Source organism: Chiloscyllium plagiosum, chromosome 18, assembly GCF_004010195.1.
Source record: "Chiloscyllium plagiosum isolate BGI_BamShark_2017 chromosome 18, ASM401019v2, whole genome shotgun sequence".
In the NCBI taxonomy this organism is placed as follows: domain Eukaryota; kingdom Metazoa; phylum Chordata; class Chondrichthyes; order Orectolobiformes; family Hemiscylliidae; genus Chiloscyllium; species Chiloscyllium plagiosum.
The window spans coordinates 14,826,377-14,839,601 of NC_057727.1; the positions used below are offsets into that span (position 1 = coordinate 14,826,377).

Sequence of the window (13,225 nt, forward strand, 5' to 3'; positions counted from 1 at the left end):
GTTCTGTCCTGGTGGCGGTTGGAGGGGCGGGGCTCATGGGCGGAGGAGCGGGAAGTGGAAGAGATGCGGTGGAGGGCATCGTCGACTACGTCTGGCGGGAAATTGTGGTCCTTGAAGAAGGAGGCCATCTGGGTTGTATGGTTTTTAGAACTGGTCCTCCTGGGAGCAGATGCGGCGGAGATGAAGGAATTGGGAATATGGGATGGCGTTTTTACAGGGGACAGGGTGGGAGGAGGTGTAGTCTAGGTAGCTGTGGGAGTCGGTTGGTTTATAGTAGATGTACGTGTCGATTCGGTCACCCGAGATAGAAATGGAAAGGTCTAGGAAGGGGAGGGAGGAGTCTGAGACGGTCCAGGTGAATTTGAGGTCGGGGTGGAAGGTGTTGGTAAAGTGGATGAACTGTTCAACCTCCTCTTGGGAGCACGAGGCAGCGCCGATACAGTCATCAAAGATGAAAACATAGTGACTAGCTCATTTCTCAATCTTCCATATTGTAACTTATCAGTGAAGGTAACGTAGGTTGTTTATATAAATATCAGTTCTCCTCGGCTCCTAATTGCACCAATTAAACTTCATCTGGTCTATGATGGAATTTTGTCATCAACTAAAATAGGAATTGAAGGCTTTATTGACTCTCACTTTTGACAGATTCATCTTCCATGTCCCATCTGGTAAAAATGGTATCTGTTTGTTGTTTGCAGCACAGTAATCTGGTCCTTGTCTGATAATTGACCAAAGCCGGGAAAAATCTAATATCTGTTAAAATGTCATTGCCAGTTGATCTAATATACCACCTGATTAGAATGTTTCTCGTGAGTTTTTGCAAGATGTGTTATGCTTCATTTTGCTTTCCTCCACTTTGTCAGTATGGCTCGGCGATTACTGTCTGCTAGCTGATGAGTGGATTGGCCTCAAATTTTATCACCGACCACTCCCTCTTGCCACTGAAATTCTCTTCAGGCTCTTACATTTTTCCATGATTGGCCTGCTGGAGTGATTTTGTGCTTTATCCCTGCCCCACACTGCAACCAGACTTCTCTTCAGCCACTCCCTGCTTTTTCTACAAGAGTGGTCATTATTTGCCACAAAGCAGCAAAGTTATTTGAGGGATAGAAGATAGTCCACATCCATAGATACCTTTATTAAGTACATACACTTTCTGCAAGAGAAATGAAATCTCTGGAATCCTACATACTGGTGGTCCTTGTTTTGCGTAATCTGATTTGATTGCGACATAGCTCTTTATGGCTATACTCTGTGGCTGCTATTAAGGAAGATTGTTGAACAGCTTGAACATTTTGAGCTGATGAGATAAAGCCAACAAACCTGTAAAACATGTGTACAATTTTTGAAGAGGTGACTAAAGTGGCGAATTGGGAATGTCTTAGGATGTTACTCATTTAAAATTTAAAAGTTAAAATGTAAAATTTAAATTTAGAGTTGATCTCGCTCTCTGTGCATCTTCTCTTCTGCCATACTATTGTATTCCTCGCTCTGTGCTATTGCCTTAGTGCACTTTGTATGGTATGATCTGCCTGTTTTGCGCACAAAACAAAACTTTTCACTGTATCTAGGTACATGTGACAATAATAAATCAAATCAAATATTTGGATGTCCAAAAGACATTGGATGATGTTCCTCATTAGAGACTGCTAGCTAAATCTAAAAATGATTGATTTGAAAGTAAACTATTGAACTGATTTAAAAGGAAATTGCTGAACAACAGGAGACAGAGACTGGGAATAAAGGACATACCTTCTAATGGATAGGATACAACTAGTTGATGTCCAGTACAAATTTCTATTGAGGCCTCAAAGATTCACCATGTCACTGTAAGGGAATTAGGTATTAGACAGAAAAATATGCAGATGATACAAAGATATAAATAGTGCAGGTGGAACTATAAAATTACAAAGAGATGATAATAGATGCAATAAATGAGCAAAAGTGTAGCAAATAAATTTCAATGTAGGCAGATGTGAGACCATATATTTTGGATGTAAGAAGGATATCGCAGGCCATATTCTAAATGGTGAAAAGATGGAAATAGTGGAGGTCCAGGGAAACTTTGGAGAATAGGAAAACAGGTCCTTAATTTATGAACTGTTACAAGCATTTTTAAAATTTGATTTATTATTGCTGTATGAACTGAGATAGTGAAAAGTATTGTTTTAGTTGCTATCCTTACGTAAGTACATCACGGTAACAGAACAGAATGCAAGTTATTATATTACAGCTACAGAGAAAGATCAACCCTACCATATTAGAGCTCTGATCATAAGTCTGATAACAGTGGGGAAGAAGTTGTTCTTAAATGTGTTGGTAAGTATTTTCAAACTTTTGCATCTTCTGCCCAATGGAAGAGGCTGGAAGACAACAGAACTAGGGTGGGAGAGGCCTTTGATTATGTTGGCTGCTTTCCCAAGACAGGAATGTAAACAAAAATGCTAATGTTTATATCTATAGAATTAGGGTTGGCCATAGTCCAGTGTTATTATCGCTCGACTAGTAATTCAAAGACTCAGGTAGTCTTCTGGGAACCCGGGTTCAAATCTTGCCATGTCAGATGGCAAAATTTGAATTCCATAACTAATCTGGAATTAAAAGTCTAATAATGACCATGGAAGGAGGCACGTTGGTCAGTGGTTAGCACTGCTACCTTAAAGCAGCAGGGACCCGGGTTCGATTCCAGCCTCTGGCGACTGTGTGGGGTTTGCACATTCTCCCCATGTTTGTGTGGGTTTCCTCTGGGTGCTCTGGTCTCCCCCCACAACCCAAAGATGTGCAGGTTAGGTGAATTGGCCATGCTAAATTGCCCATAATGTTCAGGGGATGTGCAGGTTAGGTGCATTAGTCAAAAGTAAATATAGGGTAGGGGAAATGGGTCTGGGTGGGTTACCGTCCAGAGGGTCGGTGTGGACTTGTTACGACAAAGGGCCCCTTTCCATACTGTAGAGATTCTATGATATATTAGAATAAAATACAATGTCATACATTGCAGAAGTAATGCTATTTACCAGAAACAGAATATTAGTTACTTAGTTCCTTGTTTCATGCTATCAATAGTAACATGGCTTGACTTCAAAAAATTCATTAAGATGGCATGGTGGATCAGTGGTTAGCACTGCTTCCTCAGAGTGCCAGCGACCCGGGCTTGATTCCAGTGACTGTCAGTGTGGAGTTTGCACATTCTCCCTGTGTCTGCATGGGTTTCCTCCGGGTGCTCCGGTTTCCTCCCACAATCCAAAGATGTGCAGGTCAGGTGAATTGGCCATGCTAAATTGCCCTAGCGTTCAGGGATGTGTGGGTTAGGTGAACTAAAACTGGGGGTAAATGTAGAATAATAGATTCAGGAAATGGGTCTGGGTGGGTTACTCTTTGGAGGATCAGAGTGGACTTGTTGGGCCGAAGAGCCTGTTTCCACACTGTATGAACTCTAATTCTAATTCTAATTCAAACAACTTCAGCCATGCAGCACCATGGTGAGACTACTGGAAGAATATATTGACCACAGAGAGTCGTCGAGCAGAGGTTGATAGCCAAGTTCAGTACTAATGAGCACAGCCTCAACTGGGATCTTGGGTTCATGTCACACTCCCGATGACCCCACTACACTATACACTCTCCTACACACTCACACAGAAGCACACTACACACATAATCACACTCACACAGACCCTCTCTCATACACACATGCACACACTCACAGTCTCACTCACATGCACACCCTCTCACAGGCATAGACTCCATCACACTCATGCATACAAGCACTCACTCACACATACACACACACATATGTCTGTGGGGTAAATCTGCATTTGCAGATAAATTCTATTTTGTTCATAAAGCACACAATCTGTAGACAGTCGGTCCATCACATGCCTACTTTGGAAATAGGACGACTCTGACTCAAGGTTGAGATACAGACAGATTCTAACCTCCCATCTTTCATGCATTGTCTGAGCTGAGATGTCACTTTGAAAAAAAAAAGTCATAGAACACCAGGTTGTAATCCAACTGCTGTCTTTGGAAGTACAAGCTTTCAGAGTGCTGCTCCTTTGTCAGTAGCTAGTGGGGCAGGATCATAGGATACAGAATTTATAGGAAAAGGTCAAAGTATCAGACAAATGGTGAGATGTATTGAACAAACCTAGATTACAGTTGAGTCTTTAATCACTTAGAATGGGGATGCAGGTTTTGATTGATTAATATATAAATCCCAGAATTTCTTTCAAGTCACAGTCCTGGGATAACTTCAGGTTTTATATAAAGTGACGTCTCAGCTCAGGCAATGCATTAAAGGTGTGAGGTTAGAATCCATCTGTATTCCAATCTTGAGTCAGACTGGTTCTATTTCCAAAGTAGGAATTTATAAAAAGCTACATGGACTGACTGCCTACAGATTGTGTGCTTTTTGAACCACATCATGACATTTTTTAAAATATAAAATCTTAAATGACTTGAAAGAAGTTATGGGATTTACATATTAATCAATCAAAACCTGCAGCCCCATTCTAAGTGATTAAATACTTCACAGCAATCTAGGTTTGTTCAATACATTGCATCATTCTGTGTCCCGTGATCATGCTCCAATACCTACCTGATGAAGGAGCAGCGCTCTGAAAACTCGCACTTCCAAATAAATCTGCAGGACTATAACCTGGTGTTGTGTGATTTTTAATTAGGTTTACCAGAACTTTACCTCGACTCCAAGAGTTAACTTATGACAAAAGATTGCATAAACTAGCATGGTATTCTCTTGATTTTGGAAGGCCAAAAGATTAATTAATTGAAGTTTGCAAGATAATAAGGAGGATAGAAATGTTAAATAGAGATAACAGATTACAGTTGGTTGAGGGTTTTGATGAGGGTATGCAGTTTACAAATTCGAGCCAGACTTTGAGAGTGAAATGAGGAACCAAAGCGTGCTAGAAGTTTAGAATTCTGTCTCTCAATCTGCAATTAATGCTGGATGAATTCTAAATTTTAAACTGTGATTGATAGATATTTTTTATCAAAAAGTATCAAGGGATAAGGAAGCAAAGGTGACTGTGTGGACTTTGGTTGCAGATCTACGTGAATCTGATTTGCTGAATGCCTACTCCAGCAACTACAGGAGGGTGCACCTTATGCACAAACACTGAATGCATTAGTGAGAATTTCCTTCATCCTCTATTTCTATTGTTGACACCTTGTAAAGTAATAGTAAAAATATCAAATCAGGAAAATCTTTGCAAACACACGATATTGCTGCATGTAGTGACCTGGTAAAATAATTAGAAATGAGACAAATGAGGTGAAATTGATCTTTGATGAATTGAGCAAGTGTGTGAAACGTGCTACCAATTTTCAACAGGAATTGGTAAAAAAACAATTTCACCCTCTAGGAGATTCCACAAATTAGATTTTGTCAGAACATTTTATAATTAGACTCATAATTGAACAGGAATCAACAACCTAATGAACGAATGAACAATTTTTTTGTAAGTGTAATATTCTTAAGAATTAGAACTAGGTTTTATCATCACGTGCACTCAAGTACAGGGATACAGAAGAACAGTAAAAAATTTACAATGTCGCCATTCATCGCACCATCTTAGGTACGTCTAGGTACAAAATCTTTGGTAAAATGTTGAAAAATAAGGAAATAAGGTAAAAATTCAACATTACAGTTCTTCTCAGTATAAAATAATAAATAAAAATAAGTTAAAAGTTCCAAAGAAGGATTGGGACTGAAGTAGCTGCATTAATTACTTCAGCTCTTGATTCTGTGAGCCACCTTCTAACGTTTACACAACTGATGGTTTGATAGGTCATATCAGATGATTGAGATTAACCTCGATTTCCTCCTGTGTAACTTCATGAAGACTGATGCCACATTCTCCAACAGCTCCCCAAGGATCCCCACACGCTCCAACCTCTGAGTCTCTGTCATAAATTTTGTACTCTTGCCTCTAATTCTATCCCTCCCTTCCGCTATTTTCTCAACTTTTATTTTCACTCATGGGACTTGGTTGTCGCTGGCTTGGCCTACATTTATTTCCCATGCCCAGCAAAAACTCAACCAAATTATTCAAAACCTCAGTGTTCCTTTCAAAAGAAACTAATTTTCTTGACTGAATAGTTTCTCTACTGTGAAGACCATCGACATCCACTACCATAACACTATTTGCCTTTGCCATCTGCTGCTCACACTCTTATCTATTTTTATCTCCAGATGTAACTGATGTCCAGGTTGATCTCATATCCCCCAATGCAGCCCCCAACAAATTTTTCCAAATCTGCCTCTTATATTCTTACAGAAAGGAAAAGACACAATATCTGGAGCAAGAGCAGTTCTGCCACAAAGGAAGAGAACAGGACCCAGTAAAATGTCCCACCACCATCTGGGCTGGGGGTCGAAGTAAGGAGATACCTGATGTTTATATTTTTTCCCCTTGATGTGATGCAACCATCTTGCAAAATATGTTGGTGCTTTGTTCAGGAGTAAATGCAAACTCCTCCTATAGACATTGCTGTGTCAATGAGAAGGGACATGGAAGCCGACAATATTTATGATGGAGGAGGAGGCTTTTTAGTGCATTGTATCTGAGCCAGTGAATAAAGGTTTATCCAACCTAATCCTATTTTTCAGCTCTTAGCCTGTAACCCTTTAGAATACAGCATTTCAACACAATGCAAATCATTTTTAAAAAATGTATTGAGGGTTTCTGCCTGTGTTCCCCTTTCAGGCACTGTGTTCCAGATGCCCAAATCACCTGAGTGAAAAAAAAATATTTTCTGATAGTTTTCTTAAGATTTATTCTCGATATTGAAGTTTTGACATCTCTGCTGTGAGAAATAGGGGTTATCTGTTTACCATATCTAGGCCCTTCATAATATGATAGACCACAACGAAATCTCCCTTCAGCCTCCTCTGATACAAAGGAAACAGCCTCCAGTCTGTCCAGTCCTTTCCCATAACCAGTGACACATTCTCAAATCTCCTTTGTGTCCTCTCTAGTGCGACTGCAGCCATCACGTAATGATCTATATGCTGCGCTCTAGTTATGGCTAATCTAGTTTTTCTGATCCCAGCTGCTGTTACTACTCGATGTCTCAGAATGAAATATATCTTGATAGATCAGACCTTGACATTTTTAATTCAACTCGGTCACCTTTCACTGAACGTAAGCACACAATGCTATACATTTGTTTCCAACAGAGGTTTATCATACAAAGGAAATAAAAATAAAACAAATAAAACCAGGTTATCTATATATAAAATACTTGGAAGATTTCAATATACATGGCAAAACAAAATCCCATCTAAGCCCAATACTATGACTTTACAGATAATCAAAATCCAGAGAAATTCCTTCCCTCTTAAGTTTATCTTAACTATTTCTTCTTAGCTCCTGTCCTGTGAACGTGTGAAACCTGGGACTTGAAATTCACACACTGACACTTTTGACTTTCTCTATCTTTTACTAATATGCAGGGTTCCAAATAAACATTCCTGGTCTGGAAATTTCACAAATCTCTTCAGTGAGATTATTTATTTCCTTAAGCAATCTGAACGACCTCCTTTCTCTAGAAGGTATTGTGTTTGCATCTGAGTCCAATCAGATCTCCTTCAAATTATCCAAAAGCTTTCTAATCTCCACATTAACTTTCCACATTAAAATTAATTCTTTGATCAACCTAAACTCAAAAGCGAGTTGATGTTTTTCTTTGTTTTCTCTCTCCTGTTGTAAACCTCCACAATATAAATAAATTTCCATTAATAATTCTGAAGGCTTTGTCGTCACCTATTTTCTGATACATACCAGTCCTGAGCTACAGCTCCAGAAAGATTGACATAACTAATTTTCAAACCCATTCATAAAAATAAATGTATGAAGCCAATATGCCATTAGTTTAAAGTCAAAATGCTAAAATGCAGTTTTTTAATGGATATGTAGATATATAAATATGTATACACACTTTTTCCCATATTGTTTACTTCAAAATTATTCAGTGGGGCAGCATGGTGGCTCAGTAGTTAGCACTAATGCTTCACAGTGCCAGAGACCTGGGTTTAATTCCCGCCTTGGGTGACTGTGTGAAGTTTGCACATTCTCCCCGTGTCTGCATGGGTTTCCTCCCACAATCCAAAGATGTGCAGGTCAGGTGAATTGACCATGCTAAATTGCCCATACTGATTGGTGCATTAATCAGAGGGGAAATGGGTCTGGATGGGTTACTCTTTGGAGGGTCAGTGTGGACTTGTTGGGCTGAAGGGCCTGTTTCCATACTATAGAGAATCCAATCCAATCTAATCAAAACTGGCCCCATAAGATACATTTAATAGCAATTTACTTTTGCCTTTGCTGTACTCAGTATGAAAACTCTTTCAAGTAAAATTACATTGGAATTCTGCCGGAGCTACATTGAAGGAAATATAAATGACAGTTTTGAAATGGAGAATGTATGTCCTCGAGGTATTGGCAGTGCAGTACATTATGAAGATTGTTTGAAGCATCTCGAGCGACATTAGCTGTAGACTGACTAAACTAACTTCCACTTCTTTCCTTGTACAGTTCCAAAACCATAGCAATCTTTGAAAAGCACTACTGTGATAATTCCCCAGCCAATTATTTCACAATTTTACGATAACTCAAGTCCTGCTTACAATGTCTCAAGATCTTGTCAGTTAATCCAATTTGAAGCTGAAGTCAGTAAATTCTGTTAAGATGCAGGTGAAAAAAAATTAAGATTAGAAATCTACCTTGGGTTAGATGTCTTCAGTTAGGCTTTTGGAAGCAGCCTCTGTCCTCTCAGTGCCTTTGAAGAGATTAGCACTAGTTTTTCTCTCTCTCTCACTATCTTTTTTATTTTCTCCCACGCATATTGGACTGCCCTTTAAATTAATTTCTGTTTGAAGCAACAATAAATCCTAACCTTTGAGCTGTCTATTTATAGGAATATGTAGTTTGTATTTCAATACAAGCCTGGAAAAAATAAAGGCGAAAGTGAGGACTGCAGATGCTGGAGGTCAGAGTCAAGATTAGAGCGGTGCTGGAAAAGCACAGCAGGCCAGGCAGCATCCGAGGAGCAGGAAAATCGACATTTCGGGCAAAAGCCCTTTATCAGGAATCTGATTTCCATTCTTGATGAAGGGCTTTTGCCTGAAATATTGACTTTCCTGTTCCTCGGACGCTGCCTGATCTGCTGTGCTTTTCCAGCACCACTCTAATCTGGAAAAAGTAAAGACCCAGATTTAAAAGACATAAGAGGCATTTTCTTTTTACATAAAGGGTGGTTTGCATGTGGAATAAATTTCCTGAGAAATAGGTGGTTGTGGGTACAATTACAAAATTTAAAAGACATTTGGTTAGATATATGAATAGAAAAGGTTTGGAGGGATATGAGCCAGGAGCAGGCAGGTGGGACTAGTTAGTTTGGGATTATATTTGGCATGGACTGGTTGGACCGAAGGGTGTTGTTCCAGGCTCTATGGCTCGATGGCTCTCTGTGAATTGCTTGTCAAAGACCCAAGAATCTTGGACTTCCATTGCAATGTGCAATGCCTCATATGGACAATTATTTAAAACAGTCACACTAGCATTATTCAGAAGATTTAAAAAAAATTAAACTATTGAAGACAAAAGAGTGAGCATATAATCCAAATACTACAAACTGGCCACAATCCATCTTGAGATCAGTAACATATCAGTGTAGCTGATCCTTCAAGATATTTAAAGCTGCAATGATTTGGTTTTTACAAAGTGGAAATCTGGCATTAGTGCTGAAGACTTGTACTGCAGAACTTGCTGCATCCCTAGCCAAACTATTCCAATGCAGTTACAACACTGAACTCACAATGTAGGAATTGCCCAGATATGTCTTGCACAAAAAAAGTAGACCAAATCCAACCCAGCCAATTACTGTCCCGTCAGTCTACTCTTGATCATCTATCTGGTGCTATCCAACAACAGTAGCCTGCTTAGTAATGCCCAGTTGAATTCCATCAGGACCACTTAGCTTCTGACATCATTACAGCGTTGGTTCCAACATGGAAAAAAGAGCTGAATTCCAGGCTAAAGTGAGAGTGACAGCCCTTGACTTCAAGGCCTCATTTGATTGAATGTGGTATCAAGGATTTCCTTGGAATCAATGGGAATCATGGAGAAAACTCTGGACTGTTTGGAGTCATATCTGGCACATAGGAAGATGGTTGTAGCTGTGATTGTGGAAGATCAGTCATCTCTGCAGGAATTCCTCATGGAAGTGCCCGAGGCCCAACCATCTTCGGCAGATACACCAATGACCTTCCATCCACCATAAGATCAGAAGTGGGGATGTTCGCTGATGAATGCACAATATTCAGCACCATTTATGATTCCTCAGCTACTGAAGCAGTCCATGTTCAAATGGAACAAGGTAGAAGGATTTCAGAGTGAGTCTAGATTAGACAGTGTGCTGAAAAAGCACAGCAGGTCAGGCAGCATCCGAGGAGCAGGAAAATCAACGTTTCGGGCAGAAGCCCTTCATCAGGAATGACAAGATGTACAGCAGAAAATCACCAAAGATCCTTAGACAGCACCTTCCAAACCCACAACCACTTCCATCCAGAGTGACAAGAATAGCAGATACATGGGAATCTAGACTCTGATCTCCAGCATCTGCAGTCCTCACTTTTAGAGCAATATGGGCCAAATGCTGTCAAATGGGACTAGATTAATTTAGGATGTCTAGTCAGTATAGACAAGTTGGACTGAAGGGTCTGTTTCCATGCTGTACATCTCTATGACTCTATGATCTAATTGGACAATATCCAAACTTGGACTGTAAGTGGTAAGTAACATTTGCGCCATACAAGTTCCAGGCAATAACCACCTCCAATAATGGACAATATAATCACTCATATTCAATGTTGTTACCATCACTGAATCCACCATTCTCAATGTCCTTTTTACCATTGACCAGGAACTCACCACCCGTAGAGTTGACACAGTGGCTCTAAGAGGCTAGAATACTGTGTTGAGTAAATCACCTTCTGACTCCTCAAAGCTTGTCATCGCAAGGTACAAATCAGGAGTGTGAAACACTGCACTGTTGCCTGGATGAGTGCACCAGCACTCAAGAAGCTTGACACTATCCGGAACAAAGCAGGTCACTTCTTTGGCACTACATCCACATGCATCCACACCCTCCACCACTGACCCTTAGTAGCAGTAGTATGCACTACTTACAAGATGTACAGCAGAAATTCACCAAAGATCCTTCCAAAACCTTCCAAACCCACAACCACTTCCATCCACAGGGACAAGGGTAGCAGATACATGGGAACCCCATCACTGCAGGTTCCTCTCCAACCCCCTCACTATCCTGACTTGGAAATATATCACTGTTCTTTCACTGAGTCAAAATCTTGGGTCAAATAATAGCACATAGACAACAACGGTTCAAGAAAGTAGCTCACCACCACTTCCTCAAGGGCAACTAGCCAGCAATGCCCTTGTCCCATCAGTGTTAAAAGAAAAGGTTACTATTCCCAAACCCATGTTTAAAAATTGAAGATTTTTTTAATAAGCTCTTCCTCATATGTTGACGCCACATCACATCTGGTTCCTATATTACTGCCCATTCTCAATTCCTCTGCTGGATATAGGTTAATAATGTAAGGTGAGAGTAGCAATAGGTAATAAGCTTCTTTCTAGTGAATCGGTTGGATTTTACAGTCCACCACGTTTCATTATTGCCATTTACTGCTATTCAACAAAAGTATTTCAAAATTCCTGACTGTTTTGCCAATGGAAACCTTTGCTGCTCATGTCCAATTCTAACTTATACCAATGTTGACCCTTCATCCCTGTGCTCACTGACTCACAGTGGCAACCAGTCAAGTAACATCTTGTCTCCAAATCCTTTCATGGCCTTGCCCCGCTTAATCTCTATAATCTCCTTTAGCACCAAAACTCTGACATATTGGAGTTCTTCTGTTTCTGGCCTGCTGCACATCTCCAATTTTAATTACACAACCATCACTGACTCTGCTCTAACTGCTGAAATTCCCTTCATAAATCTTTCAGACTCTCTGCTTTCCCTTTATTACACTATTTAAAATCTTCTCCTTTTGCCAAAACTTTAATCACCAGGCTTTAAATCTCTTTAGGAGTCTCAGTGCCAAAATTTTCCTGATAAAGTTAAATAGATCATTAATATGTCACTGACTCAGCAACCAGGAATGAATTGCCACCACACCTTTTATTTGCTGATTGCTATTATTGGGCTGCCATGCTCACTCTCAATGACCTTGCACAATTCATGGATCATTATGGTGCTTTAGATAGTTCTTGTAGACTCTCACATTTCAGCTGCTGGGAACTGACCCTATGCATGAGGAAAGAGTGAGCTGCCTAGAATTTTAGTCTGCTGCTGGAAGGAGAGACTGTGAGTGGATGGACAAAAATCGGTTTAATTGGTAGCTCTACTGGTCAGATCTTGGCCAATAAAGGGAGGAATTTATAGATCTAGATATCTATGGAATGAAACTAACCAGACAACAAAAACCAGGAAACACATGAAATTTATATCTGTTGGTTTTTAATGAAAAATAGCATGCAAAGCTCTAGATCTATTAATACGTGCTGAAAAATGTGTTGCTGGAAAAGCACAGCAGGTCAGGCAGCATCCAAGGAGCAGGAGAATCGACGTTTCGGGCATAAGCCCTTCTTCGGGAATGAGGAAGGTGTGCCAAGCAGGCTAAGATAAAAGATAGGCAGGAGGGACTTGGAGGGGCTCCTCTCACCCCCCTCACCTCCCTCCAAGGCCCCAAGGGATCCTTCCATACCCGTCACAAATTCAGTTGCACCTCCACACCCATAATTCACTGCATCCGCTGCACCCGATGTGGCCTCCTCTACATTGGGGAGACAGGCCGCCTACTTGCGGAACGTTTCAGCGAACACGTCTGGGACACTTGGACCAACCAACCCAACCACCCCGTGGCTGAACACTTTAACTCTCCCTCCCACTCCGCCAAGGACATGCAGATCCTTGGCCTCCTCCATCACCAGACCATAGCAACACGACGCCTGGAGGAAGAGTGCCTCATCTTCCACCTAGGAACCCTCCAAACACAAGGGACGAATGCAGATTTCTTCAGCTACCTCATTTCCCCTCCCCCCACCTTGTCTCAGTCCCAACCTTCGGACTCAGCACCACCTTCTTGACCTGCAATCTTCTTCCCGACCTCTCC

At 40.7% G+C, this 13,225-nt stretch overlaps 1 protein-coding gene across 5 annotated transcripts in view; it reads right to left on the minus strand.

Annotated features, from left to right (window-relative positions):
* Positions 1-13,225, minus strand: part of slc26a6 (solute carrier family 26 member 6) — a 160,088-nt gene that overhangs the window by 101,058 nt on the left and 45,805 nt on the right. Inside the window, exon 1 of one of the 5 annotated variants that reach the window (XM_043707738.1) lies at positions 8,750-8,844. The exons of the other annotated variants lie outside the window; for them this stretch is intronic. The gene's annotated coding sequence lies outside the window, so the exon portion shown is untranslated. Of the gene's footprint in view, positions 1-8,749; positions 8,845-13,225 lie in introns of those variants that run through there. 5 annotated transcript variants of the gene reach the window in all.